Source organism: Musca autumnalis, unplaced genomic scaffold (assembly GCF_047663935.1).
Source record: "Musca autumnalis isolate F117 unplaced genomic scaffold, ASM4766393v1 scaffold_4, whole genome shotgun sequence".
Lineage (NCBI taxonomy): Eukaryota > Metazoa > Arthropoda > Insecta > Diptera > Muscidae > Musca > Musca autumnalis.
The window spans coordinates 244,265,515-244,291,443 of NW_027411977.1; the positions used below are offsets into that span (position 1 = coordinate 244,265,515).

The 25,929-nt window shown below is 37.5% G+C and overlaps 1 protein-coding gene across 4 annotated transcripts in view; it reads right to left on the reverse strand.

Annotated features, from left to right (window-relative positions):
• nrm (neuromusculin) overlaps positions 1-25,929 on the reverse strand; it is an 898,245-nt gene that overhangs the window by 863,425 nt on the left and 8,891 nt on the right. For 3 of the 4 annotated variants that reach the window (XM_073984420.1, XM_073984398.1, XM_073984394.1), the window contains exon 2: positions 25,382-25,702. The gene's annotated coding sequence lies outside the window, so the exon portion shown is untranslated. The remainder of the gene's footprint in view (positions 1-25,381; positions 25,703-25,929) is intronic. The other variant, XM_073984409.1, reaches the window with a different exon arrangement.

Genomic DNA, 25,929 nt, shown 5'->3' on the forward strand with positions numbered 1-25,929 from the left:
CAAATAACTTTTGTATATACTTTCGGCTCATGTCGAGGAGCTGGAAAATTTTATACGTAAAAATAAATCTTCCAGCCGAATTTCCAGCAGACTAAGTAAATAAATATTTTATTACCATTGTTATCGTAAGTGGTAAATTATGTTATGATGAGCGGTAAAGATTCAACAGGCAGCGGTAGCTGTTATCGCTAGTCATTGTGTGTGCATTATTTGTTGCACTTATGAAAGGTCGCAGCAAGCTAGCACCAGTTTCTATTACTTATTGAATAGAAGATAAGAGTCGCTAGATTGTACTTATGTTAGGAAATATTTTGTAAACTAGCAAGTAAGTTGCAAATATTTTGAATAAATGAGTGCCTTACAAACACTCAACTAAAGCAGACCGACTGCTTCATCTTATTAATTCATATACAGACTAGCTGCGGTAGTCTGTTGGATGCACCGAGCATCCCATCGAATTTATAATTGTACAGGAGTGTTTCCAGAAAGACATCTGGTCATACTATTCACCTAACCTATGGAATTGAAATACAGTTCTATCGATTTACTCACCTCTGACATCGCCAAAATTGAACAATCTAATACTGATTCTTATACCAACCAATCCATATTTATCACATCTTCATTAACTTTCCCCATAACGGCCACTGTCTTTCACATTTTGTCATTAACAATATTTTCTCTTTAATTATAACCCACGGCACCAGAGATAACTACCCAACAAGGACACAAATCATTTTTCATAAAATACTCTTTTGAAATTTCTCAGCGCTCTTCTTTCTACGATTTCATAAAATTTGATTGATTTTTGACATTTATGCCCGTTTAAGTTCACATCGAGTTAAACATCAAGCCTGAAGTTATGCTACACATAAAATACGACATCATTAGTTTTCATATTGTTTCAACAAAAATGAATGAAGTGGAAAACGACAAAGAAGAAAAGGAAGACGAGACAAAAAACGAGATAACAAATGTTGTTTTTTAACAGCTAGAAGTGATGTATTCAAGTGGAATGGGAGATGAGGGTGGGGGAAGTAAATAAGAGGCTTCTCGAGTTTATACATCAAATTGATAGTTTTCCGCCTTAGCTTGCAGCTAGCAGTAGTAAAAGCTACAGTAGAAAAAACGCTGCTCACAAAAAAAGGCCATATAGGGCAAACATCATTAATCAAAGAAGAAATTATGGTACTACGGGTGTTAGCTGGAAAAATTCTGATTGGGTTTCTTTCTTTCAGCTTGTAAAGTTAGTTAAATGGATATTTATATTTATAGATTTAAAGAGGGAATTAAACTTTAAAGGAGGAAATAAACAATGGAAGACTAAAAAAAATATTACAATTTTCCATTGGCTATAGAAGAACCTTTGTTCACAAAGGGTCTATAGAATAAAAGGTCTATGGAAGCACCATTTCCTTCATAAAGGATCTATAAAAGCAACATCCTTCCTTTCAGAAAGGGACTATAAAAGCACCCTTTCTTTGAGAAAGAGACAATAGAAGCACCCTTTCTTTGAGAAAGAGACAATAGAAGCACCCTTTCTTAGAAAAAAAGGACTATAGAAGCACCCTTTCTTTGAGAAAGGGACTATAGAAGCACCCTTTCTTTGAGAAAGGGACTATAGAAGCACAATTTCTTTGAGAAAGGGACTATAGAAGCACCCTTTCTTTGAGAAAGGGACTATAGAAGCACCCTTTCTTTGAGAAAGGGACTATAGAAGCACCCTGGGACTATAGAAGCACCCTTTCTTTGAGAAAAGGACTATAGAAGCACCCTTTCTTTGAGAAAAGGACTATAGAAGCACCCTTTCTTTGAGAAAGGGACTATAGAAGCACCCTTTCTTTGAGAAAGGGACTATAGAAGCACCCTTTCTTTGAGAAAGGGACTATAGAAGCACCATTTCTTTGAGAAAGGGACTATAGAAGCACCCTTTCTTTGAGAAAGGGACTATAGAAGCACCATTTCTTTGAGAAAGGGACTATAGAAGCACCATTTCTTTGAGAAAGGGACTATAGAAGCACCCTTTCTTTGAGAAAAGGACTATAGAAGCACCCTTTCTTTGAGAAAGGGACTATAGAAGCACCCTTTCTTTGAGAAAGGGACTATAGAAGCACCCTTTCTTTGCGAAAGGGACTATAGAAGCACCCTTTCTTTGAGAAAGGGAGTATAGAAGCACCCTTTCTTTGAGAAAGGGAGTATAGAAGCACCCTTTCTTTGAGAAAGGGAGTATAGAAGCACCCTTTCTTTGAGAAAGGGAGTATAGAAGCACCCTTTCTTTGAGAAAGTGAGTATAGAAGCACCCTTTCTTTGAGAAAGGGACTATAGAAGCACCCTTTCTTTGAGAAAGGGACTATAGAAGCACCCTTTCTTTGAGAAAGGGAGTATAGAAGCACCCTTTCTTTGAGAAAGGGACTATAGAAGCACCCTTTCTTTGAGAAAGGGACTATAGAAGCACCCTTTCTTTGAGAAAGGGACTATAGAAGCACCCTTTCTATGAGAAAGGGACTATAGAAGCACCCTTTCTTTGAGAAAGGGACTATAGAAGCAACCTTTCTTTGAGAAAGGGACTATAGAAGCACCCTTTCTTTGAGAAAGGGACTATAGAAGTACACTTTCTTTGAGAAAGTGACTATAGAAGTACCCTTTCTTTGAGAAAGTGACTATAGAAGCACCCTTTCTTTGAGAAAGGGACTATAGAACCACCCTTTCTTTGAGAAAGGGACTATAGAAGTAACCTTTCTTTGAGAAAGGGACTATAGAAGCACCCTTTCTTTGAGAAAGGGACTATACAAACACCCTTTTATTGAGAAAGGGACTATAGAAGCTCCTATTCTTTGAAAAAGGGACAATAGAAGCACCCTTTCTTTGAGAAAGGGACAATAGAAGCACCCTTTCTTTGAGAAAGGGACTATAGAAGCACCCTTCTTTGAGAAAGGGGCTATAGAAGCACCCTTTCTTTGTGAAAGGGACTATAGAAGTACCTTTCTTTGTGAAAGGGACTATAGAAGCACCATTCATTTGAGAAAGGGACTATAGAGGCACCCTTCACTTGAGAAAGGACTATAGAAGCACCCTTCATTTGAGAAAGGGACTATAGAAGCACCCTTCATTTGAGAAAGGGACTATAGAAGCACCCTTTCTTTGAGAAAGGGACTACAGAAGCACCCTTTCTTTGAGAAAGGGACTATAGAAGCACCCTTTCTTTGAGAAAGGGACTATAGAAGCACCCTTTCTATGAGAAAGGGACTATAGAAGCACCCTTTCTTTGAGAAAGGGACTATAGAAGCAACCTTTCTTTGAGAAAGGGACTATAGAAGCACCCTTTCTTTGAGAAAGGGACTATAGAAGAACCCTTTCTTTGAGAAATTGACTATAGAAGCACCCTTTCTTTGAGAAAGTGACTATAGAAGCACCCTTTCTTTGAGAAAGGGACTATAGAAGCATCCTTTCTTTGAGAAAGTGACTATAGAAGTACCCTTTCTTCGAGAAAGGGACTATAGAAGCACCCTTTCTTTGAGAAAGGGACTATAGAACCACCCTTTCTTTGAGAAAGGGACTATAGAAGTAACCTTTCTTTGAGAAAGGGACTATAGAAGCACCCTTTCTTTGAGAAAGGGACTTTAGAAGCGACCTTTCTACAAGAAAGGGACTATAGAAGCACCCTTTCTTTGAGAAAGGGACTATAGAAGCACCCTTTCTTTGAGAAAGGGACTATAGAAGCACCCTTTCTTTGAGAAAGGGACTATAGAAGCACCCTTTCTTTGAGAAAGGGACTATAGAAGCACCCTTTCTTTGAGAAAGGGACTATAGAAGCACCCTTTCTTTGAGGAAGGGACTATAGAAGCACCCTTTCTTCTAAAAAGGGGCTATAGAAGCATATTTTCTCTCAGAAAGGGACTATAGAAGCACCCTTTCTTTCAGAAAGGGACTATAGAAGCACCCTTTCTTTGAGAAAGGGACTATAGAAGCACCCTTTCTTTGAGAAGGGGACTATAGAAGCACCCTTTCTTTGAGAAAGGGACTATAGAAGCACCCTTTCTTTGAGAAAGGGACTATAGAAGCACCCTTTCTTTGAGAAAGGGACTATAGAAGCACCCTTTCTTTGAGAAAGGGACTATAGAAGCACCCTTTCTTTGAGAAAGGGACTATAGAAGCACCCTTTCTTTGAGAAAGGGACTATAGAAGCGACCTTTCTTCAAGAAAGGGACTATAGAAGCACCCTTTCTTTGAGAAAGGGACTATAGAAGCACCCTTTCTTTGAGAAAGGGACTATAGAAGAATCCTTTTTTTTGAGAAAGGGACTATAGAAGCACCCTTTCTTTGAGAAAGGGACTTTAGAAGCGACCTTTCTTCAAGAAAGGGACTATAGAAGAACCCTTTCTTTGAGAAAGGGACTATAGAAGCACCCTTTCTTTGAGAAAGGGACTATAGAAGCACCCTTTCTTTGAGAAAGGGTCTATAGAAGAACACTTTCTTTGAGAAAGGGACTATAGAAGCACCCTTTCTTTGAGGAAGGGACTATAGAAGCACCCTTTCTTCTAAAAAGGGGCTATAGAAGCATATTTTCTCTCAGAAAGGGACTATAGAAGCATATTTTCTCTCAGAAAGGGACTATAGAAGCACCCTTTCTTTCAGAAAGGGACTATAGAAGCACCCTTTCTTTGAGAAAGGGACTATAGAAGCACCCTTTCTTTGAGAAAGGGACTATAGAAGCACCCTTTCTTTGAGAAAGGGACTATAGAAGCACCCTTTCTTTGAGAAAGGGACTATAGAAGCACCCTTTCTTTGAGAAAGGGACTATAGAAGCACCCTTTCTTTGAGAAAGGGACTATAGAAGCACCCTTTCTTTGAGAAAGGGACTATAGAAGCACCCTTTCTTTGAGAAAGGGACTATAGAAGCACCCTTTCTTTGAGAAAGGGACTATAGAAGCACCCTTTCTTTGAGAAAGGGACTATAGAAGCACCCTTTCTTTGAGAAAGGGACTATAGAAGCACCCTTTCTTTGAGAAAGGGACTATAGAAGCACCCTTTCTTTGAGAAAGGGACTATAGAAGCACCCTTTCTTTGAGAAAGGGACTATAGAAGCACCCTTTCTTTGAGAAAGGGACTATAGAAGCACCCTTTCTTTGAGAAAGGGACTATAGAAGCACCCTTTCTTTGAGAAAGGGACTATAGAAGCACCCTTTCTTTGAGAAAGGGACTATAGAAGCACCCTTTCTTTGAGAAAGGGACTATAGAAGCACCCTTTCTTTGAGAAAGGGACTATAGAAGCACCCTTTCTTTGAGAAAGGGACTATAGAAGCACCCTTTCTTTAGGAAAGGGACTATGGAAGCACCCTTTCTTTGAGAAAGGGACTATAGAAGCACCCTTTCTTTGAGAAAGGGACTATAGAAGCACCCTTTCTTTGAGAAAGGGACTATAGAAGCACCCTTTCTTTGAGAAAGGGACTATAGAAGCACCCTTTCTTTGAGAAAGGGACTATAGAAGCACCCTTTCTTTGAGAAAGGGACTATAGAAGCACCCTTTCTTTGAGAAAGGGACTATAGAAGCACGCTTTCTTTGAGAAAGGGACTATAGAAGCACCCTTTCTTTGAGAAAGGGACTATAGAAGCACCCTTTCTTTGAGAAAGGGACTATAGAAGCACCCTTTCTTTGAGAAAGGGACTATAGAAGCACCCTTTCTTTGAGAAAGGGACAATAGAAGCACCCTTTCTTTGAGAAAGGGACAATAGAAGCACGCTTTCGTTGTTTAAAGGGCTATAGAAGCACACTTTCTTTAAGAAAGGGACTATAGAAGCACCCTTTCTTTGAGAAAGGGACTATAGAAGCACCTTTTCTTTGAGAAAGGGACTATAGAAGCACCCTTTCTTTGAGAAAGGGACTATAGAAGCACCCTTTCTTTGAGAAAGGGACTATTGAAGCACCCTTTCTTTGAGAAAGGGATTTTAGAAGCACCCTTTCTTTGAGAATGGGACTTTAGAAGCACCCTTTCTTTGAGAAAGGGACTATAGAAGCACCCTTTCTTTGAGTAAGGGACTATAGAAGCTCCCTTTCTTTGAGAGAGGGACTATAGAAGCACCCTTTCTTTGAGAAAGGGACTATAGAAGCAGCCTTTCTTTGAGAAAGGGACTATAGAAGCAGCCTTTCTTTGAGAAAGGGACTATAGAAGCAGCCTTTCTTTGAGAAAGGGACTATAGAAGCAGCCTTTCTTTGAGAAAGGGACTATAGAAGCAGCCTTTCTTTGAGAAAGGGACTATAGAAGCAGCCTTTCTTTGAGAAAGGGACTATAGAAGCAGCCTTTCTTTGAGAAAGGGACTATAGAAGCAGCCTTTCTTTGAGAAAGGGACTATAGAAGCACCCTTTCTTTGAGAAAGGGACTATAGAAGCACCCTTTCTTTGAGAAAGGGACTATAGAAGCACCCTTTCTTTGAGAAAGGGACTATAGATGCACCCTTTCTTTGAGAAAGGGACTATAGAAGCACCCTTTCCTTGAGAAAGGGACTATAGAAGCACCCTTTCCTTGAGAAAGGGACTGTAGAAGCACCATTTCTTTGAGAAAGGGACTATAGAAGCACCCTTTCTTTGAGAAAGGGACTATAGAAGCACCCTTTCTTTGAGAAAGGGACTATAGAAGCACCCTTTCTTTGAGAAAGGGACTATAGAAGCACCCTTTCTTTAAGAAAGGGACTATAGAAGCACCCTTTCTTTGAGAAAGGGACTATAGATGCACCCTTTCTTTGAGAAAGGGACTATAGAAGCACCCTTTCTTCGAGAAAGGGACTATAGAAGCACCCTTTCCTTGAGAAAGGGACTGTAGAAGCACCATTTCTTTGAGAAAGGGACTATAGAAGCACCCTTTCTTTGAGAAAGGGACTATAGAAGCACCCTTTCTTTGAGAAAGGGACTATAGAAGCACCCTTTCTTTGAGAAAGGGACTATAGAAGCACCCTTTCTTTGAGAAAGGGACTATAGAAGCACCCTTTCTTTGAGAAAGGGACTATAGAAGCACCCTTTCTTTGAGAAAGGGACTATAGAAGCACCCTTTCTTTGAGAAAGGGACAATAGAAGCACCCTTTCTTTGAGAAAGGGACAATAGAAGCACGCTTTCGTTGTTTAAAGGGCTATAGAAGCACACTTTCTTTAAGAAAGGGACTATAGAAGCACCCTTTCTTTGAGAAAGGGACTATAGAAGCACCCTTTCTTTGAGAAAGGGACTATAGAAGCACCCTTTCTTTGAGAAAGGGACTATAGAAGCACCCTTTCTTTGAGAAAGGGACTATTGAAGCACCCTTTCTTTGAGAAAGGGATTTTAGAAGCACCCTTTCTTTGAGAATGGGACTTTAGAAGCACCCTTTCTTTGAGAAAGGGACTATAGAAGCACCCTTTCTTTGAGTAAGGGACTATAGAAGCTCCCTTTCTTTGAGAGAGGGACTATAGAAGCACCCTTTCTTTGAGAAAGGGACTATAGAAGCAGCCTTTCTTTGAGAAAGGGACTATAGAAGCAGCCTTTCTTTGAGAAAGGGACTATAGAAGCAGCCTTTCTTTGAGAAAGGGACTATAGAAGCAGCCTTTCTTTGAGAAAGGGACTATAGAAGCAGCCTTTCTTTGAGAAAGGGACTATAGAAGCAGCCTTTCTTTGAGAAAGGGACTATAGAAGCAGCCTTTCTTTGAGAAAGGGACTATAGAAGCACCCTTTCTTTGAGAAAGGGACTATAGAAGCACCCTTTCTTTGAGAAAGGGACTATAGAAGCACCCTTTCTTTGAGAAAGGGACTATAGATGCACCCTTTCTTTGAGAAAGGGACTATAGAAGCACCCTTTCCTTGAGAAAGGGACTGTAGAAGCACCATTTCTTTGAGAAAGGGACTATAGAAGCACCCTTTCTTTGAGAAAGGGACTATAGAAGCACCCTTTCTTTGAGAAAGGGACTATAGAAGCACCCTTTCTTTGAGAAAGGGACTATAGAAGCACCCTTTCTTTAAGAAAGGGACTATAGAAGCACCCTTTCTTTGAGAAAGGGACTATAGATGCACCCTTTCTTTGAGAAAGGGACTATAGAAGCACCCTTTCTTCGAGAAAGGGACTATAGAAGCACCCTTTCCTTGAGAAAGGGACTGTAGAAGCACCATTTCTTTGAGAAAGGGACTATAGAAGCACCCTTTCTTTGAGAAAGGGACTATAGAAGCACCCTTTCTTTGAGAAAGGGACTATAGAAGCACCCTTTCTTTGAGAAAGGGACTATAGAAGCACCCTTTCTTTGAGAAAGGGACTATAGAAGCACCCTTTCTTTGAGAAAGGGACTATAGAAGCACCCTTTCTTTGAGAAAGGGACTATAGAAGCACCCTTTCTTTGAGAAAGGGACTATAGAAGCACCCTTTCTTTGAGAAAGGGACTATAGGAGCACCCTTTCTTTGAGAAAGGGACTATAGAAGTACCCTATCTTTGAGAAAGGAACTATAGAAGCACCCTTTCTTTGAGAAAGGGACTATAGAAGCACCCTTTCTTTGAGAAAGGGACTATAGAAGTACCCTTTCTTTGAGAAAGGGACTATAGAAGCACCCTTTCTTTGAGAAAGGGACTATAGAAGCACCCTTTCTTTGAGAAAGGGACTATAGAAGCACCCTTTCTTTGAGAAAGGGACTATAGAAGCACCCTTTCTTTGAGAAAGGGACTATAGGAGCACCCTTTCTTTGAGAAAGGGACTATAGAAGTACCCTATCTTTGAGAAAGGAACTATAGAAGCACCCTTTCTTTGAGAAAGGGACTATAGAAGCACCCTTTCTTTGAGAAAGGGACTATAGAAGTACCCTTTCTTTGAGAAAGGAACTATAGATGCACCCTTTCTTTGAGAAAGGGACTATAGAAGCACCCTTTCTTTGAGAAAGGGACTATAGAAGCACCCTTTCTTTGAGAAAGGGACTATAGAAGCACCCTTTCTTTGAGAAAGGGACTATAGAAGCACCCTTTCTTTGAGAAAGGGACTATAGAAGCACCCTTTCTTTGAGAAAGGGACTATAGAAGCACCCTTTCTTTGAGAAAGGAACTATAGAAGCACCCTTTCTTTGAGAAAGGAACTATAGAAGCACCCTTTCTTTGAGAAAGGGACTATAGAAGCACCCTTTCTTTGAGAAATGGACTATAGAAGCACCCTTTCCTTGAGAAAGGGACTATAGAAGCACGCTTTCCTTGAGAAAGGGACTATAGAAGCACCCTTTCCTTGAGAAAGGGACTATAGAAGCACCCTTTCCTTGAGAAAGGGACTATAGAAGCACCCTTTCCTTGAGAAAGGGACTATAGAAGCACCCTTTCCTTGAGAAAGGGACTATAGAAGCACCCTTTCCTTGAGAAAGGGACTATAGAAGCACCCTTTCCTTGAGAAAGGGACTATAGAAGCACCCTTTCTTTGAGAAAGGGACTATAGAAGCACCCTTTCTTTGAGAAAGGAACTATAGAAGCACCCTTTCTTTGAGAAAGGGACTATAGAAGCACCCTTTCTTCGAGAAAGGGACTATAGAAGCACCCTTTCCTTGAGAAAGGGACTATAGAAGCACCCTTTCTTTGAGAAATGGACTATAGAAGCACCCTTTCCTTGAGAAAAGGGACTATAGAAGCACCCTTTCTTTGAGAAATGGACTATAGAAGCACCCTTTCCTTGAGAAAGGGACTATAGAAGCACCCTTTCTTTGAGAAAGGGACTATAGAAGCACCCTTTTAGTGGAAAGGGACAATAGAATCACCCTTTCTTAGAGAAAGGGACAATAGAATCACCCTTTCTTAGAGAAAGGGACTATAGAAACACCCTTTCTTTGGGAAGGGGACAATAGAAGCACCCTTTCTGTGAGAAAGGGAGTAAAGAAGCACCCTTTCTTTGAGAAATGTACTATTGAAGCGCCCTTATAGAAGGAACCTTTTTTCCGAAAGGGTTTGTCAGAATGGGTCCTTTCTGTTTGTCTACGACGTTTCGAAAAACAATTCAATCGAATTACTACCATAGCTTTAATAATCATTTTAAATCCTTAAGGGTACTTAAATTCTTTTAAAATCTAGTTCCAAATATATTTGTCATCCTAAAAGCATGCAATGGGAAGTTATCCCGCTTTTGCTTGCCCTGAAAAATCGTTCACCTTTATTACATGCATTAAAAAATAAAATGTTTCGAATTGCCTAAAAGTATGCTTTTAAATTAATTTAATAACGAAAAACCATTTTCTCTCTCTATTTCTTTCGAAAAAGGATACCTGATTTTCCCTAATTGCATTTTTATGCTTGACACATAAAAGCTCTTCCTCGTTTTACACACAAATCTCTCAAGTTTTAAGATTTTTACTTGGAAAATTTAATTTAATAACAAAAATTCTTGGAAGACGAAAGGAAAAAAATATGTTTATTTAAGCTTTTATTCTTGCTTATTTCTTCTTGTCATTCTTTGTTAAGTTTCATACAAACAAAGCTTTACCAAAAATATTCAACAAATTTGCCCTGAATTTTGTGTTTTTTTTTTGTTTTTGTCCTTTCTCTTAAGCATTGCAATGGAGGAATGTATGTAAATTTAATGTATGTGTGTGTGTTTGTTTGTCTGTATAAATGATGGAATGTTTTCCTTTAAACAGAAAATTCTTGATTGTTTTCCCCAGCATGTTTACCATACAGCAAGTGGCAGCTGGGAAAACTACTACTGCTCGTCATGCCATTTAAAAGTGCATCTTCAAACACTATAGCCAGATTGATGGTCCAAAAAGACTGAAACAACAATCAACCCACACACACACAAAGACACACATGCAAACAATTTATAAAGAATGAAACCATCATTGAATGACTGTTAAAATATCGAAAAGAAAAACCAAACAGAGTGGAAGAAAAATAAAAGAATCAAGAAAAATTTACACTTGCATTCCTTCACATTTTAGTCTGCTGCAGAGAGCGATCAGTGCCATAGAATCTGAAACTTTTGATATTTTATGCAAAAACACAGCCGAACAGAGGGATATACAAAGATGAAAGTGATTGAAACTAAACATTATTACGCTCTAACACCCTAAATGTTTAAGTAGGCGTAAAGAATGTATTTCTTTTCAAACGAACAAAGGAAGATACAGAAACACAGCAAATGGAAAATAAAAAATAATTGAGATAAATGTTTTTATCTTTCGAGTATTTAACACTTTATCAAAAGTAGGATAGAATAAAAGATTTAAAAATTTTAGCATATACATACATGTTTCCATAATTTTTAAAATAAATGAATGTTTTGAAAGAGTGAAATGAATAAGAGTTACAGTCTTTAAGTCCAGTTTTAGGACCAGAGGAATTTATAAATTTGGTATAATATTATTAAAATATGAGGTGCCGAGGTTTGCAATAAAAAAAGCTTATAAACTTTCTCCTGTAGGCCTATTCTGCAACTTTTAACAACTCTCGATATTGTTTAAATTTCTTTTGTTTTTGTGACAACAATAAAACAAACAAATGAAATTAATGTAAAATAAACAATTAGTAAAGTTGTTAAAAAGTTACAGAATAGGCCCCCTGGCCATTGAAAATGGAAACAGGGCCCAAAAGTATGCAAAACTTTACGTTATTATGAACGCAGCAATCAGCTGATTCGTCTTAGAATTCGTTAATAAATATACAGTACAGACCATTTCTGAAAGAAAGGGTGCTCTGTAGACCATTTCTGAAAGAAAAGGTGCTCTGTAGATCATTTCTGAAAGAAAGGGTGCTCTGTAGACCATTTCTGAAAGAAAGGGTGCTCTGTGGACCATTTCTGAAAGAAAGGGTGCTCTGTGGACCATTTCTGAAAGAAAGTGCCTTTCTCAAAGAAAGGGTGTTTCTATAGCACCTTTCTAAAAGAAATGGTGCCTCTAGAGACCCTTTTTGAATGAAAGGGTGCCTCTAAAGACCCTTTTCAAAGAAAGGGTGCCTCTATAGACCCTTTTCAAAGAAAGGGTGCCTCTATAGACCCTTTACGAAGAAAGGGTGCTTCTATAGACTCTTTTCAAAGAAAGGGTGCTTCTATAGACCCTTCCTGAAAGAAAGGGTTCTTCTATAGACCCCTTCTGAAATAAAGGGTGCTCTGTAGACCATTTCTGAAAGAAAGGGTGCTCTGTAGACCATTTCTGAAAGAAAGGGTGCTCTGTAGACCATTTCTGAAAGAAAGGGTGCTTCTATAGACCCTTTTGAAAGAAAGGGTGATTCTAAAGACCCTTTTCAAAGAAAGGGTGTCTCTATAGACCCTTTTCAAAGAAAGGGTGTCTCTATAGACCCTTTTCAAAGAAAGGGTGTTTGTATAGCCCCTTTCTGAAAGAAAGGGTGCCTCTAGAGACCCTTTTTGAAATATAGGGTGCCTCTAGAGACCCTTTTCAAAGAAAGGGTGCCTCTATAGACCCTTTTCAAAGAAAGGGTGCTTCTAAAGACCCTTTTCAAAGAAAGGGTGTCTCTATAGACCCTTTTCAAAGAAAGGGTGCTTCTATGGACCCCTTCTGAAAGAAAGGGTGCTTCTATGGACCCCTTCTGAAAGAAAGGGTGCTTCTATAGACCCCTTCTATGTAGTTCATTTCTGAATGAAAAGGTGCTCTGTCGACCATTTTTCAAAGAAAGGGTGCTCTGTATACCATTTCTGAAAGAAAGGGTGCTTCTATTGTCCCTTTCTGAAGAAAAGGGTGCTTCTATTGTCCCTTTCTGATGAAAAGGGTGCTTCTATTGTCCCTTTCTGAAGAAAAGGGTGCTTCTATTGTCCCTTTCTGAAGAAAAGGGTGCTTATATAGTCTCTTCCTGAAAGAAAGGGTGTTTCAATGTTCTCCTTCTGAAAGGAAGGGATCTTCTATAGTCTTTTTCTAAAAGAAAGGGTTCTTCTATAGTCTTTTTCTCAAAGAAAGGGTGCTTCTGTTGTCAATTTCTGAAGGAAAGTGTGCTTATATAGCCTTATTCTGAAAGAAAGGGTGCTTTGTTATACCCCTTCTGAAGGAAAGGGTGATTCTATAGCACATTTCTGAAGGAACGAGTGCTTCGAGGGTTCATTTCTAAGGGAAAGAGTGCTTTTTCAGTCCATTTATGAAGGAAGGTGTGCTTCGAGGGTCCATTTCTAAGGAAAAGAGTGCTTCTGCAGTCCATTTATGCAGGAAAGGGTGCTTCCATAGTCCATTCCTTAGGGAAAGAGTGTTTCTTTAGAACATTTCTGATAGAAAGGGTGCTTCTAGGGTCTATTTCTGAAGGAAATTGTGCTTCTATAGTCCATTTCTGAAGGAAAGGGTGCTTCTATAGTCCGTTTCTGAAGAAAATGGTGCTTCTATAGTCCGTTTCGGAAGGTAATGGTGCTTCTATAGCCCGTTTCTGAAGAAAATGGTGCTTCTATAGTCCGTTTCTGAAGGAAAGGCTGCTTCTATAGTCCATTTCTGAAGGAAAGGGTAGTACTATATTCCGTTTTTGAAGGAAAAAGTGTTTCAATAGTCCGTTTCTAAAAGAAAGGTTGTTTCTATAGTCCGTTTCTGAAGGAAAGGTTGCTTCTATAGTCTGTTTCTAAAAAAACCTTGCTTCTGTAGCCCATTTTTGTAGGAAAGGTTGCTTCTATAGTCTGTTTCTAAAAGTTTGACTTCGACAGGGCCTCCGACTCTGTATTATGACGGAATCTTGTCTAAACTGAAAACATTTGTTGTTGATGATCAGACAAATAGGTAGTGGCGAGCTTCCTCAAGGCCAGGATTTTTGAAGTTTATAATTGGAGACCACCTTGCCACTGAAAGACCTGTGGGGGCTGGGGTTCCCAAGGGCTTTCTTCTGGGACCCAATATTTCAGTAAGTGATATACTTTAACGGCCCCGAAGAGGACTGCTTCTCCTGTACGAGGATAATGTAATATTGCGTATGTCTGGCTAAGGCCGAACACTGCGATTTTTCGCCTTAACTTTTGGCTTGAGGGGCTATATATAACATAATTGTTCCACAAGCATCCCAAGAGGGACAAAGAAAGATTTCTCTCCGATTCACCCGATTCACATTAGCGCATTGATATGCGACCTACTGTCTACCGCTGAATTCGAACGGCGTGTCTCAAGACCCCATTTGTAGAGAAATTTTACATGGCTGCCGAAATACTCAGGAAATGTCGTCAGCATTAGAGTGATGGTTTTTTTTTTGTCACCGTGACACACGGCTTGAGGACTTATAGAGATAAATTATATTGGGTCTTATGAACGCGGTAAGGAGATTTTGGGTGTTATGCCCCTCGCGAGTTATTTCATGACGACTTATTTTCGATACATACGATTGCGGGGCACGACACTCCTAATCGTAACATGGATCCTTGTACGGTGGCTTCTGTTCTCATTTACATATTTTGCGCATCTTTACATGATTCCGATGAAAAAAATATATACATATACAGTGTATTAGTAATTAAGTATTTGTTACTATTTCCATATCATAAACATTTTCTAAGATATATTACACCCTTTTAATACTCCCCTCTTCGTAAAATACCTCATTTCTATAATATTTATGTTACCTAATACTTCTAATTATGCATTTGAATAAAACAGTATTCATTTCCTTCCAGATATGCTTTCTTGTGAATTTTTTTAAATAACACCCACACCTAAAAGTATGCCAACTTTTTCTCAGCATTCTCAGAAATAAAATTTGTTTATAATTTACGCATCAATATTAAATTGCTAAGAAGAAGAGGAATCCTTTTGAGTGAAAGAAAATGGTTTAATATTTCCGAGAAAAAAACTTCTTGAAAATTATTTAATTATTCATCACCGTTAACTAAGTTTTAATTTGTAAACAAATCTATTTATTTGTCATTACTTCTGGGCAAATAAATAGTAAACAAAACTTCAATGTTTCTTGCAATCAATCAAGGAAATTCTTGTTCAGGTTTTCAATTACAATTAGGGAAATCTGTGAAATTCTATGGAAATAATAAAAAAGTAGAAACTGATTTTTAATTCGTTAAGAAAATCTTGAGAAAATCTATCAAAGAAAAAACTTAAGGGAATTGTTTAAAGTACATTGACTACTTTTAGGATTTTAGGAAATAATCATATGGAACGTGCGAACATAGGCGGACAGATTCGTGCGGAGAACAAACAACTCAACTAATTTTAAAACCATGCACTCAAACAATTACAGCTCCCTAAAGTATGCAAAAGAAAATATGGTGCCTGTCTCCGATGTAAAAGAAATTTGATCTCCCTAAAAAGGGATCTAATAATCAGAATTGAAATGTAATAATCAGAATTGAATTATATATGAAGTAAAATTCTTTGCCCCCAAAAATATGATAAAAATCAACTATCTATGCAATGAATTTTTTTTTCTTTCCAATAAATTCATTTTAAAATCCCGCAAATATGCAATTATTTTCTAAGAAATTTTTGAAAACTTACCAAGCGCAAAGCAGAGTAACCCACCAAATCGACGCGAGTTTTGTTTTTTTTTTCGCCGAAAACTTGAAAACATTAATTAGCCGTCTATTAAACGTGGAATTTGATGCAAATGAATAGCATTCGAACATTCAATTGCTAATTAATTTTTGCACTTCAAAGAGCCCAGAAATATTTCACTGTGTTAAAGTTAAATACAAATTAAATGTTCATTCAAGTGTATAAATTTCTTCTATGGCAGGAATTTCTCTGTTAAGAAACTTTTGAGGAATTTCTGTTACTTAAATTCGTTTAAGGAATAGAAATATGTTGAGTAATTTTATTTTGTTAAATTTGATCAAAGAAAACAAAAACAAAATGTTGAGTAATTTTATCTTAAAGAATGTTTGATAATTTCCAACACCTTGAGGCATGGCAATGAAATGTGGATAGATTCAACTCCTAAAAGTATATGATATATTTCGTAAAGTAATCAACAGTATATAATGTGTATACATATACTTATTATAAACTGGATAATCTAAGTTTTATATTTATTGAGTCTTTTTTTAGATAAACATAAAATGAAAATCAATTCATGAGATAATTAATCTGTAGCATGATTCAGAATGTGTCGCATCGCATAAAAGTATGACTCAATAATAAACTTAAGAACTGTAGCTGTTTATCAAACCACATCAAAATATACAAAAGCCAACTGGAGCCTGGTAAATAATATATCTCACACCAGATGATTAAGATTGTTAGGAATGCGGATAATCGCAACAAGAAGCGTCAAGCGAAGAAATCAATGTTAAATGACTTTACAGAGTCCATCCAGGAAATATTTATACATATATGCACCAAAACAACATTGTCCACTACATGATTAAAATGCCACAGAATGTGCGGGAAAGTGGTTTAAAATCGTGTTTTGGCCGAAATTCTGCGCGTAAAAGGAAATAATCAAACTTCTTTGCCGGCAGCTAAATCACCGTATCACAGCCTAAATCACCGTATGAAGCAGTTTTGGCGCTATTTTTAGGCGTTTGGAGAGAAGATATCATAAGTAGTGGGCGTAATTATTCAACTGGCAGACTTAATCAACAAAGTCTATACCCGCCATACTCCTTCTTTATGTCCAGAATAGTACTTGGACGGTTTTTTTTTTTTTTTTTTTTGAACATCCGGGTCATTGTCGAGAAGAAGTATGGAGAATAAAGTGTAGCGCTGTACCAAAGACCGCAAAGATTTCTAAAAACTTTAGTGCGAGAGTGTGTGAAGAATGACCCTAAATATTGGGGCATTTCAGGTCCATAACTTAAGAATCTTGGACCAATCTTGGAACTGGATCACTCCATTTTCATCGCGCAAATCGGCCACTCTAGTTGGTCATGATATTTCGTAGGCTTTTTTAGAGCTTTTGGGTTTTATGTCAGCAATCATTGACTTGTCTATGAAAAAATTACAGCGTTGTGATCAGGAACAGAAAGAGTCCTTCTATAAAAATTTCAAAATAATCCACGAAAAGATCTTTCGTGAGGGAGGTACGGGAAAGAGTTGTCCCATATACCCAGGGGCGTACCCAGGATTTCATTTCGAGGGGGGCCCACCTGACCAAACTTTTGAAAGTTCATGTTAGCGAAAATGTCTTATTTATCAAAAATATAAACCTTATTTTAGACTTATTTTACTGATGAAATAATTTTCATTACTATCCTTTCGATAGACATTGTGCTTACTAGTCATTTTAGCTAGTATCCTAGTAAACAGAACCGCAAGGACTATTTTAGGCAAAAATTTCAAAACTATCCTCGAACAGACTTTATCCGATTTGTTTTTTGTCCAATATATACCTTCTTGAAACTTGATGAACGTTCGTAAACCTCTCTATTTGACACGAAGAGATAAGGAATCAGACCCGGAAAGCGTTGGAAACAATAGTTTTATTACTTTGGGGAGACCACCATTGTGCCGAAAGACAGCTTTGTAGGCAAAATAAATTAGTTTGTTCAGCTTGATGCTGCACCTAGTATAATATCTTATGTTACACGGAGCGCCTTAACTAATTTTAAATGGAAGGTGCTTACACCTGGGAAGTTTTTTGCAATATCAAGAAACAAAAAAAATCGCCGGAGGGATTTTCAAATAAATCGCGTTTTAAGTTCACATTTTTAGGGGTTCTTTAGGTTTTCACAATTTTGCTTGGAGACCGCGAGTCCTATGTAAATGGGCCTAAAGAAAATATTGTAGCTGTGAAAATTCTCCACAAGATTGACCTTTATCATATTTTCGTAGGTTTTAACGTTTTTGAGATATAGAAGTTCAAATTGAGACAATGTACGGACTGTATCGCCTCCTTATAAAACAATGTCATTACTGCAATTTCCCAAATTAAACTTATATATCTTGAAAATGGTACAACAAAGGAAAAAATAAATCATCCAATCTCGTAGAGAATTTTCACAGCTTCAACATTTTCTTTAGTCCCATTTTGATATGATTTGCGGTTTCCAAACAAAATCTTGAAGACTTAAGAAAAAAAACCTAAAAATTTGAACTGAACCTTTATATCTCAAAAATGGTAAAACATACGAAAACACTTAAAGGTCAGTCTTGTAGAGAATTTTCACAGCCACAACATTTTCTTTAGACTCATTTCGATACGACTTGCGGCTTCCAAGCAAAATCGTGAAAACGTAAAAAACCCTAAAATTGTGGATTTTGATCGCGATTTATTTAAAAATCCCTCCGGCGATTTTTTCTGTTTTTTTTATTTTTCTCATCTGTGAACAGTCCGTGCATTGTCTCAATTTGAACTTCTATATGATTTGCGGTTTCCAAACAAAATCTTGAAGACTTAAGAAAAAAAACCTAAAAATTTGAACTGAACCTTTATATCTCAAAAATGGTAAAACATACGAAAACACTTAAAGGTCAGTCTTGTAGAGAATTTTCACAGCCACAACATTTTCTTTAGACTCATTTCGATACGACTTGCGGCTTCCAAGCAAAATCGTGAAAACGTAAAAAACCCTAAAATTGTGGATTTTGATCGCGATTTATTTAAAAATCCCTCCGGCGATTTTTTCTGTTTTTTTTATTTTTCTCATCTGTGAACAGTCCGTGCATTGTCTCAATTTGAACTTCTATATCTCAAAAACGGTAAAACCTACGAAAATATCATAAAGGTCAATCTTGTGGAGAATTTTGACAGCTACAACATTTTCTTTAGGGTCATTTAAATAGGACTCGCGATTTCCAAGCAAAATCGTGATAACTTAAAGAACCCCTGAAAAATGTGAATTTAAATCGCGATTTATTTGAAAATCCCTCCGGCGATTTTTTTTGTTTCTTGATATTTCTCATCTATGAGCATTGTAGTTTCAGAATCTGCAAAAACTTCCTAGGTGCAAGCACCTTCCATTTAAATTTGGTTAAGGCACACCGTGATAAGGAATCAGACGTGGAAAGCGCAGGAAACAATAGTTTTATTCCTCTGGAGAGACCACCGTTGTGCCGAAGGACTGCTTTGTAGGCAAAATAAATTAGTTTGGCACTTTTAAAGATAAAATCTACATGCAGAATACAACTCTCAAGTACCTGGATATTTTTGGAATCGGGTAGAAATACTTAAAATTTTGATATACGAACCGAGGTTTGCCTGCGAACACGATAGCCGAACACTTGCCTATGTTCAGCTTAACGCTTCACCTAGTATAATATCTTATGTTAGTCATCAAGACTGATGGTGGTGCAATGGTATACACACCCGCCTTGAACGCTGAATGTCCGAGTTAGATTCCCAGGCCAGGCTACAACAAATGTTCAACGGTGGCAAAATATCATTCAGTGCAATTTTGATGACATTTCCTAAGTATTTCATTTAAAATTTTTCTACGGGTTGTGTCTTAAGACACGCAGTTCGGACTACGCGGTAAACAGTAGGTCTCATATCATTGCGCCAATATGAATTGAAGTACACAGATTGATATGAAAGAAGTCTCTTTTGCCACTTTTGGAATATATATGGAACAATTATATTATATAGAAGTCCTCAAGCCAAGCGTTAAGGCGAGGAACAACAATGTTTAGTCCTGACCAGACATCGCTAACGTTTCATAGTGCTTATACAGGAGTAGCAGGCCTCCGAGGGTTAGTTCAGCCATAGCACTCAGAAAATATTGTAAAGAATGGGTCCCAGAAGAGAGACCTGGGTAACCCCAGCTCCAACAAGTCTTTCAATGGAAAGACGGTCTCTAACTTGAACCTTAAAGCTCCTGCCCTTGAGGTAGATCACCACTAAGCTGCATGTCAGAAAGGGTCTAAAGAAACATCCTTCCTCTCAGAAAAGATCTATAGCAGCAATCTTCCTTTTTCAAAGGGTCTATCGCATCATCCTTCCCATCAGAAAGGGTCGATAGCAGCATCCTTCCCTTCAGAAAGGGTCGATAGCAGCACCCTTCCTCTCAGAAATGGTCTATAGCAGCACCTTTCCTTACAGAAAGGGTTCCTAGCAGCACCCATTCTTTCAAAAAGGGTCTATAGCAGCACCCTTCCTTCAGAAAGAGTGTATAGAAGTAACCTTCCTTTTAGAAACGGTCTATAGAAGCACCTTTCCTTTCAGGAAAGGTTATATAGAACCCTTTAGGTCAGAAAGGGGGTTATAGAAACAGTCTTTCTTTCAAAAAAGGTCTATAGAAAAAACTTTCTTTCAGAACGGGTCTGTAGAAACAGTCTTTCAGAAAGGGTCTATAGCAGCACCTTTTCTTTACCGAAAGGGTCCATCACAGCACCCTTCCTTTCAGAAAGGGTCTATAGCAGCACCCTTCCTTCAGAAAGAGTGTATAGAAGTAACTTTCCTTTGAGAAAGGGTCTGTAGAAGCACCTTTCCTTTCAGGAAAGGTTATATAGACCCATTCTTTCAGAAAGGGTATATATGTATGTATAAGCACCCTTTATTTCAGAAAGAGCCTATAAAAACACCATTCCGTTCAGAAAGGGTCTGTATAAGCACACATTTTTCAGAAAGGGTCTATATAAGCATCCATTCTTTCAGAATGGATCTATATAAGCACCCTTTCGTTCATGGAAAGGGTATGTATAACACTGTGCAACAAAATGGAGCTCAAAGTCTGGGGGTGGAAAATTCCTATTGGAGATGAAAGCCCTTGGTGAGTATATACAGAACCCCGACGGACAGATTCGCCGTGAGTCGAATTTTCGCGATATGGCGTGATGAATATTAGGCTAGAGACCCTAAAAGCCATCTGGAATCAGCGTTATATCTTTGTTCGCTGTTGTTAAAGCTTATATTTAAGATGACATGTCTTCAGTCAAATGAAATGAGGATTTTTTCGTAGAACATTTCGACCTTCTAACATGCTTCCTTCAATGCCCTTTTCGTCCTTTATTTCAAGAACCGTAATAAAAGTGGCACAAGATGACATTTTTCAGCTTCGGAATATTCTACAAAAATGTCGCTCGGAAGATTTTAGGTACGTTTCCCAAAGACATAAAATCATGTTTAGCGGTCGTTTTTCACTTTTACCCGAATCTTGCTCAGACAGCCCTATATCTATTTATTTCAATACATTATTGTTAACCTATTGATGGTCTAGAATTCTCGGAGTCATTAAAACAGTTGTATCTTGTTTTGCTAAGCACGTTAATTTCATTATTTTTTGGAATAAATATCCGGATATCCGAATTATGGAACCGGTTATTCTGATATTAAAACCGAATTTTTATCCGGTTTTTATGAACCGAATAACCGTATATGTATATCATTAGAAAACTATTAAAATTGTCCAACAGATATGACTAATATGCATTAGACGTTTTAAGCGGTTATGGTGCTGGAACAAAAAAACCGTATTTTTGAACCGTTTCTTAACGCTTGTGAGGATACATTTCTGTGCGTGAAAAAATTATGATCATGACCCTGGGGGGTGGAAAATTCTTTTTGGAGGTGAATGCCCTTGGTGTGGACATACAGAACCCTGAAGGGCAGATCCACCGTGAGTCGAACATTTGTGTTATGGCGGGTTGAATTCTGGGATGGTGACCCATTATTGCAAGCGTAAAAAGTTACGTAACTGAATTTCAAGTGGGTTTAGGGTGCTACTGGGACAGTATGTGCTTTGTCGGCGTAAGATTATTTTCGTGATATGCCCTAGCCAAATCGGCAGAGGATTTTTTTGTTTTAATATTTTAACCCTGAAATTGTATCTTTCTTTTTCTTTAAAGTATATTTTTATACCTTCTTCAACAAAAAGAGCAGGATAAGAGTAAGACAGTAAATGTTCTACAGAAATCGTCTTAAAACGATTTGACTTAGCACATACTGTCCCAGTAGCACCCTAAACCCACTTGAAATTCAGTTACGTAACTTTTTACGCTTGCAATAATGGGTCACCATCCCAGATTTCAACCCGCGATAACACAAATGTTCGACTCACGGCGGATCTGCCCTTTAGGGTTCTGTATGTCCACACCAAGGACTTTCACCTCCAAAAAGAATTTTCCACCCCCAGGTCATGATCATAATTTTTTTCACGCACAGAAATGTATCCTAACAAGCGTTAAGAAACGGTTCAAAAATACGGTTTTTTTGTTCCAGCACCATAACCACTTAAAACGTCTAATGCATATATGCATGATATTTATTCCAAAAAATAATGAAATTAACGTGCTTAGCAAAACAAGATACAACTGTTTTAATGACTCCGAGAATTCTAGACCATCAATAGGTTAACAATAATGTATTGAAATAAATAGATATAGGGCTGTCTGAGCAAGATTCGGGTAAAAGTGAAAAACGACCGCTAAACATGATTTTATCGATTTTATGTCTTTGGGAACCGTACCTAAAATCTTCCGAGCGACATTTTTGTAGAATATTCCGAAGCTGAAAAATGTCATCTTGTGCCACTTTTATTACGGTTCTTGAAATAAAGGACGAAAAGGGCATTGAAGGAAGCATGTTAGAAGGTCTAAATGTTCTACGAAAAAATCTTCATTTCATTTGACTGCAGACATGTGATCTTAAATATAAGCTTTAACAACAGCGAACAAAGATATAACGCTGATTCCAGATGGCTTTTAGGGTCTCTAGCCAAATATTCATCACGCCATATCGCGAAAGTTCGACTCACGGCGAATCTGTCCTTCGGGGTTCTGTATATACTCACCAAGGGCTTTCATCTCCAATAGGAATTTTCCACCCCCCAAAATTTCGGTTCACAGTGTAATCACCCACTCTTTCACAAAGGGTATATATTAGCACCCTTTTTTTAATAAAGAGTTTATAGAAGCACCCTTTCATAGAGAGAGAGCACTCTTTCTTTCAGAGAGGGTCTTCAGGAGCACCTCTTCTTTAAGAGAGGATCGTTAAGAGCATTCTTTCTTTCAGAAAACTGCTTCAGTTTCAACAAGATTCCGTCATACCACACTGAGTCGGATGTCCTAGCGAAATCAATCGCTGTGGCTATACCGTGATTATAAATGATGAGAAGACCGTAGGGCATGATACGTCAAGTGTCCAAGTATGAAGTCCTTTAGGATTTGTTTGTCTTCAACTATCTTTTAAAGGCGTTTGGGTTCGAAAGACTCGCATAGCTTCCCAAAAAACTGAAATCATCGAAATGAGACCATAATTACCATAACCGCTAGATGGTGAACCTTTCTGCAAAGTGCATACCACCATGCTTATTTTCTAGGCTTTCGGAAAGTACCCTAAGATCAGAGAGTTCTTGAATAGAATAGAAAGGAAAGCAACTATTCCAGCCTTTTTCAATGTTGTGTCTGGCATCCTGTCGAAACCAAAAAACTTTTTGGTTTTTTTGATTACAAGAACCTCGCTTATACAGCTGTTTTTTAAAAAAAAACCGGCTTGATTTCATCTATCGATGCTATCAATTGTCGAACCTTTGGCCGCAAAGGAGAGAGATCGTATCAAACGAAGACCGATCAGGGCTTTGGAGTTGGAGTCTAGCAAATTTTGCTGGAGTCGGAGTCGTAAAAAGCTCGACTCCGACTTCGCGTTTCCTTTTTTTGAGATAATTATCTCTAATCTTTTATTTATTTATTTATTTCATTTAATTTTTAATTTAATTTAATTTTTTTTTTTGATATGTCCATGCAGAACAAAATGTTGGGCACAATTTACCCTTTTATTTGATAGATCAGTGGTAACTCTTCTAGTTAAGTGCATACATCAATGTATAGGTTGTGAGCGTGAATAAAGAGCACAAGGGAGGCCCTGCCTTATATTGGCATACATACATATCTCTCTGTAAACAGTTTACATGTACTGAAGGAGACAATTAGAGAAATCTAAACAAATACAAAACACACACTCTGGGTTTACGAACCACAGAGTAAAAACATTTATTTACCTATAAATAATCCTTTAACAGATCGAGAGGGATCCCATATTCAGAAATCCTGCAATTTTTTATTTTTCGAAATCGACTCCGGAGTCGGACTCGCCCAATTTTTATTATTATTTTATTCATTCCATAAACTTAAAAATGTTTTTGTGATCTTTTCTATCATATGAGGTTTTCTCCTAAAAGTATGCTATATTTAAAAATCCTACTTTTGTTTCCTTCTCCTAAAAATATGCAATATTTTTCATGATCAATCCCAAATTATCCCCCCATTTCCAAATACCGCATCGAATAAATTTCAATAGTGTTACCAAATCAACTTATGTGGTACAAACATCAAATAATACTGGTACACTGCATCATTTACAATGATTGTCACTTGAGGTATGCAGGGTCGGGAAGACAGAAAAATAACCCACAAAAACATTTCATGTCAGTTTCCCTACTTAACTTGAGAGATGCTGATGCAGTGACAAGGAAACGAAAAAAAACAGAAAATTCTTTAACATCTATACACAATAACACAGAATGTTTGACAACATTTTAAACGTTTTTCCATAGAAATTGTTTTTGTGTGTCAGCTTTCTGTGGACTCAAGAATATTGTCTGTGGCACTCGCACGCACACAAACACACATCTACCTCAGCAAAGAAGAAAATTGTGCCATTGTTTGATTTTTTCCTTTTTTTTTTTTTTGTTCTTAAAGCTGAAGCTGTCACTTCAATCCCCCTCCAATTTTCATTGTAATAGACTATCACAACAGTTCTGTGTAACTGTCGGTCGGTCTTACCTGTCTTCAGTTTGGTTGATGGAAAGCGAGGTGAAGGTGTTTTTGAGTGCCACTTTAGTTTGGTATTCAAGTGTAAATTGAATCGTTTTCTTCTTAAGGTGTGTTTTTTCTTCTTTCTTTATAATATTTTTTTCAATGTAGAGAGACTTCTTGAAATAAAATTTGCGATACGAGCAAGGAGTTTGGGAGGTCATTTAGCTGTGTGTATTGTCTTCGGTGTTTTTTGTTCTTCAACATAAGCAACACCTTAAAGTATGCTTTTTGTCTTATCTTCAAAAGTCTCCTCCTGTCTTTTATAAAAATTAAATAACTGTCTTTGTTTTGATCGCCAACATCTGGATTATTTTCAATGATTATTATATAAGGAGACAAAGATAACAACGACAACAGCAATAATAACGACGATGGCAGGTGAGGTATTAATTTTAAACCTCAGTAATAATCTGTATTTGAATGTTCTTGAATGCGCCTTATTAGTTGTATCTTACAACACAAAAAGGAGGAAAGGAAGATTAACTCCCCAAACTGTTTTGGATTTCATGTGTAAACGAAGCACGTACAAGAATTTAGAATTTTATTGGTCTTTAATATACCATACCCTTCACACACACAGGTCTTTCTTTAAGCAATGCCAATGGCAATTGAGTTGCTGCTGGTCTTACTAGGTAGCCGTTTTACCTACTATGTTCTGATGGAACTTATATATGTTTTCCCTACGAAAAAAAAAGCTTTTCAACTAATGAAGCTTATCACATATTTATGGAATTGTTGGAGTTTTAGAGAGTTGTTCTGAAACAAAACAAAAAAACAATTTCTTAAGAATTCCACTTACCTTTCAATGTTATTGATGTGTACCGCAAGCAAAACGAAGAAGAAGGTCAGTATATTTTGGAGAATTGAAGTTGAAGTTCTGATGTTGTTGAGTTTGATAGTTGCAGTTGGAGTTGTTGAATTGTTGTGCGAAAAATCAAATGCCAAAAGAAATTCTTGCTTTGTTACCAAAAGAGGGTGTTCGGTGTTATTATTTAAAATTTTTCACACAATTTGCCAATTTGAAATATTATTGCATAAATAGTTTAGCTTCTAAACTTTTATTCTAGTATCTATTTTTTTCTTTACCTAAAGGTATGCTTTATTTTTCATCGAATTAATACTGAAAATAAAATGAACATAGGAGGAATTAGTTTTATAAAGGTAAATTAATGCATCCCAAAATTATGCTACAAATTCTGTTAGACAGTATTCCTAGAACTGAGCCGTACTTTTGGTTTAATATACCCTAAAGTTTATGAAATGATTTAAATGTTTTCCATTAGCAACAAAGTCCATCATACAAATTATTAATTAGCTTTGTCCTGCTTAGGTTATATAGGAACTTCA